We start from the raw sequence: 5,639 nt of genomic DNA, 5'->3' as shown, positions 1-5,639 counted from the left end.
AATGCCCATACCTGGTGCAGAAGGCAGTCTTCTCAATATCCTCCTCACGAATCCTCAATTGATGATAACCAGAGTTCAAATCAATTTTGGAGAACACCTGGGCACCCCTCAACTGCTCAAAGAGGACCTCAATTCGGGGAAGCGGATATTTATTCTTGATTGTCACTTGATTCAAAGCGCGATAATCCACACACAGCCGCTTGCTTTTATCCTTCTTCTCAACAAACAATACTGGGGAAGCCCATGGAGACCTGCTAGGCCTAATGAAGCCCTTAGCCAGCAGATCATCCAATTGCCGCTTTAATTCAATCTGCTCCTTTGGAGCCATTCGATACGGGGCCTTATGAATAGGCTGCGTACCCGGGATCAGCTTAATCTCAAAAGCTGCATCGCGCTCCGGAGGAATGCCTGGAAGCTCTGCTGGAAACACGTCAGCAAAGTCACACACCACCCGGATGTCCTGCACCCGCAAGGCAGCCTCGCCCTCCACCACCATAGAGAAAAAGATCCCCGACTTCCTTGACCAGCGATCAGGAAGCAATTGCGCCAACAAGGATAATGTGAACTTCGGAGAACTTCCCAAGAAGACCACCTCCTTACCCGACGGCGCCTGCAATAACACTGTCTTCCAGAAGCAGGATATAACCGCGCGATACTGGGATAACCAATCCATACCCAAGATAACATCGAATGCCCCCAAGGAAATCACCACCAGATTAGCCGAAAAAACCTCATCAGCAAGAATGACGGAACACCCCTGACAAACTGAACAGCTACTAATGGAGCCATTAGCAGAACTGACCAAAATTGGGTGACCCAACCTCTGCACCGAAAGACCAGCCCGCGACACAAAATCCTCCGAAACAAACGAATAGCTAGCGCCAGAGTCAAAAAGAGCATGGGCTGCAAATGAATCAACTGAAATCGTACCTGTCACCACGTCTCCTTGCTCCCTGCCATCCGTAGCGGGTAGCACATAAGCTCCAGAAATACCCGCAGAAGAGGAAGCTCCCGGAGTGAAATTAACAGAAGAACCCCACTGAGCCACCGGAGGAGGCTGGCGCGGAGCTCCAAACTGAGACAACACAGGGGTAGACGGCGCAGGAGTAGGCACAACCTGATACTGCGGAAAACCTTGCATCGGCACGAACTGAGAAGTCCCGGGCACATAAAGCTGCTGTGGAGGAAGAGGAACTGAAAACTGCTGCTCAGCACTTGACATCATATTGATAGTGCCCTGAGAAGAGGAGGAAGCTATCGGCTCCCATCTGAGCTTCCCACTGGGATTCCTCCTACACACCACATCCTTGTGGTCCTGACTGCAGATAGAACACCTGCCACTCCACTGACACTCTGCACGGCGATGCGCATCTCCACAGCGGAAACACACCAGCCCCAACCCGGGCTTAGGAACGGCCCGAAACCTCTGAGTACTTCCTCCTGAAGTACCTGAGTCAGAAGATTTGCCACGGTAAGGATGGTGGCGCTGATGCTGAGACTTGCCCCTCTTGTGAGCTGGACCTCCAGTGTTGCCCCTCCTCGTGTCCTGGCTGCGAGGTTGATCAACACCCGAAGACTTCTGCGACTCCATGGTGTACTGGTGTTGCATCTCCACACCCAGCGCCTGCTCCACTGTGGTACGGAAGTCCACCAACGGAAAGGCCCCCAGAGCATGCCTGATAGAAGGCTTCAGACCCTGACGGAATTGGCTCGCCTTCTCCATCTCATTATAAGCCACATGAGGGACAAAGCGGACCATTTTGTTGAAGCCCACCTCATACTCTGTGACAGACTTCTTCTCCTGCTTGAAGGACTGCAAGTCAATCTTCATTTTCTCCAGAAAGGTGACCGGGTAGAATCTCCTTTCGAACTGCCTGATGAAAACATCCCATGATAGGACTCCTGGTGAGGAGGAGTGCTCTGCCTGCACGCCTCTCCACCAAATCTGCGCCTCACCCTTCAGCAGCTGAGTGCCAAGGCGAACCCGATCTTCATAAGCAATCTCGAAGACATTCATCTTATCTTCCACATAAGTCAGCCAATCTGCCGCCTCGACCGGAGTACCACTGCCATCAAAAGAATCCATCTTCATGCCCATCCACTGCATCAGAGAAAGACCACTGACTGGAAGAGGCACCCCGGCCCCGCCACCAGGAACAGCACCCGCAGGGACAGCGCCCCCGGGCACTTCTCCACCTCCAGCTCCCTGAGCAGCACCAGCAGGGGCGACAGGAATGGCTTGCCTCAGCAGGGCCAACTCCTGCTGCATGGCCTGCATCGCGGCTAACATTGCCGCCGGACTCATCGAGTCCCCACTAGGAGCTTGCGGACTACCCCGAGCTCTACGAGGCGGCATAGCTGTATCCACAGGGATGAGAATAATAAGTATGTGAGATAAGCATAGCATCTCTCTAGATAATGTCAAAACTAGCACAGAGAATAACATAATCATATCAATAGCAAGACCGAAAACCCATCCTACATGTGCAGTGTGTCAATTTATTACTACTCCACTTGCTAGGACCTACAGCCTATCCTTTGATACCAACTGTAACACCCCACTGATCCCACACAATGGATGATACCAAAAGAAACCTTTCTACAAAACTTATGCAACACATAGAGAAAGAAAGTATTGCAAAATCCGGCAGCACCTCCCTTGAAAGTAGTATAACAAGGAAAGCATAAAGTTTATACAGGATATAAAAGAAAGATAATTGACATAGTATAATCGAAATACAACGGTAGAAAAGAACATTCATGACCAGACAAAAGATAGTCATCTCAGCCCACCAAACTAAACAGTTCAACTACCATGCAAGATTAGAATGTAATAATTCCCTAGACTTGACCCTTCCTGTTTAACATCATTAATAATCAGTTATTCCTTTATTTAAAAGTGTGGTGGCCGTGCTGCTACATCCCTTCTCCCAAAGCAAAGATCAGGTGCCTGCATCAGACAATGCAAGAGTGAGATGACACATCTCAGCAAGTAAAGAAAAACAAACAACAGTTGGACAATGCAAGCCAACCGTGCATAAGCAACCACATGGTTCCCAACTTCTTCCTTAAATATTAATTTGCAGCAAGTAAGCAAATACTCAATTACTCCATGCCAAGAAGGATTACAAAGTAAAGATCCACCTTATCCACATCACCAAAATAGGTTCCACACTTCACCCATGAATGCACATGGCTACAGATGCAACATGACTTCTGCCTTCATACCTCTAAGGATATAAAGCTGCATCATACCCCTTCTCGGGAAAACATATGATGCTCATTGTACCGGTACGGTCGGACCATAAGATCGCGACGAAAACTTCAATGCAGTGGATGATGAATGCATTATGCATGTCAACAACATAAGTTCTTCCCAAATAAGATGTGCTAGACATATACCTCCACCCATTTCACATCAATAACCACATGGGTAACATGATCAAACCACACCCTCCACATGTATAATCAACAGAGCATGAATAATTTCAAACGATGGTACCCAATTAGGAATATGGATATGAACACAAGTAGCACAAACATAATCAAGTATGAGGCTCTTCAATCAAAAGACGAAATAACCATCACTGTTTTACTTGCCTTTACCGAAGTTAGGGCAAAATCTCTAAGAACGATCCGGAAGTCCACCACCTGTTTTTGACACCCAACTTAGTGCACCAAATTCTCATGAAAAAAAAACTCAAAGACAACACCGCACCTACGCGCAATCTCAAACCCCGCCACGGTAACAATTCTCCCCTCACTAACCAAACTGCAGCGGCGCTGCTTAACAAGTCCATAACTTAAAATTTAGGACAGCAGTGATGATAAACAAAAACTTCAGAGACAACTACATAAAATCCCCCACAAGTTTTGTATACAACTCATGATTGAATTCTAACATCTACTTACCTCTAAACGGTCCTCAACATAAACCCTGCAATCTGTTTTTTTCTGATTTGAGCAGCGACATACGCGGATTCAAACAGCGATAACTTTTAAAATATAATTCCGATTTGAGCGCATAAGTACTTGTTGGAAAGATAAGAAAAAGCCCTACATGATTCTCATACTTATTAACACTAATTACTTCCGAAACATCCCCAGAAACTGCTAACACTGCTGCTGTTCATCACTCTGAAAAATCTGTTTTCTGGACAGCCACATACCCGGATTCAAACGATGATAACTTTTAATTTATAACTCCAAATTGAGCGCATAAATACTCGTTGGAAAGATAAAACAAAGTTCTTCAAGATTCTAATACTGATTAACACTAATTGCTCCCGAAAAATTCCCAGAAACTGCTAACACTGCTGCTGTCCATCACTCTGAAAAATCTGTTTTCTGGACAGCCACATACCCGGATTCAAACGATGATAACTTTTAATTTATAACTCCAAATTGAGCACATAAATACTCGTTGGAAAGATAAAACAAAGTTCTACAAGATTCCCAAATTGATCCCCATTAAATCTTCACGAAAAAAAAACTAAAAACTGCTGGAACTACAGCTGTTCATCCACCACGCAAAATTCTGGACAGCCCCCCCCTCTATCTAATCGCAAACACAACATCTAATCCATTGAATCGCAGCGCAAATGAACAAGGGATGAACACAAAAGAAAAATCACCTTGGGTTCTCCCCTTTTCCTTCCTCCCAAAATGATTGGAGATTCGCACCAAAAGACGATGATCCGAGCGGCACGGAGTAGCACCTAGGGACGAGGGGATTGGGGGGGGGGGCGGCTAGGGTTTTGTTGGCTGCAACAATGGAGGTAGGAGGAGGTGGACAGGGGGGGCGGCGGCCTAGGGGAAATGAGGAGTGGGGGGGGCGGCAGCCATGAGGGGGAGTAGATAGGAGGGTGGCGGCTAGGGTTTGGGAGGCCTAATGGGCCGAAACACCAATTGCGGCCCAACTAACCCACGCGATAGCTCCCGACCGCAACGCAAATGTCAAACCAAAAAAATTCTACTACCCTAGTTGCGAATGTTATTCACAAAATTCCAAATCCCCAAAACAACAACTGGATGAGGGAAAAAAACAAAAAAAACAACCCCCAACTTCTCTTCTTTGCAAACCGGGTATCACAAAAGTGGGAACCGAAGGCACCTCTGGTCTGGCGCACCGGACTGTCCGGTGTGCCACCGGACAGTGTCCGATGCACCACCGGACATGTCCGGTGCACCAGAGGACTCCAACTCAAACTCGCCACCTTCGGGAATTTCCAGAGGCACTCGCGCTATAATTCACCGGACTGTCCGGTGTACACCGGACAGTGTCCGGTGTGCCAAGGAGGAGCGACCTCAGGAACTCGCCAGCTTTGGGAAACTCCAACGGCTAGTCCGCTATAATTCACCGGACATGTCCGGTGTGCACCGGACTGTCCGGTGCAACTCCGGAGCAACGGCTAACTCGCGCCAACGGCTACCTGCAGAGCATTAATTGGGCGCTCTGCGCGCGCAGAAGTCAGGCGCGCCCATACTGGCACACCGGACAAGGAACAGTACCTGTCCGGTGTGCACCGGACACCCAGGCGGGCCCACAAGTCGGAAGCTTCAACGGTCAGAATCCAACAGCAGTGATGACGTGGCGGGGGCACCGGACATGTCCGGTGTGCACCGGACTGTCCGGTGCG

Source organism: Zea mays, chromosome 1 (assembly GCF_902167145.1).
Source record: "Zea mays cultivar B73 chromosome 1, Zm-B73-REFERENCE-NAM-5.0, whole genome shotgun sequence".
Classification (NCBI taxonomy): Eukaryota; Viridiplantae; Streptophyta; class Magnoliopsida; order Poales; family Poaceae; genus Zea; species Zea mays.
Note: the sequence above shows the minus strand (reverse complement) of the source record.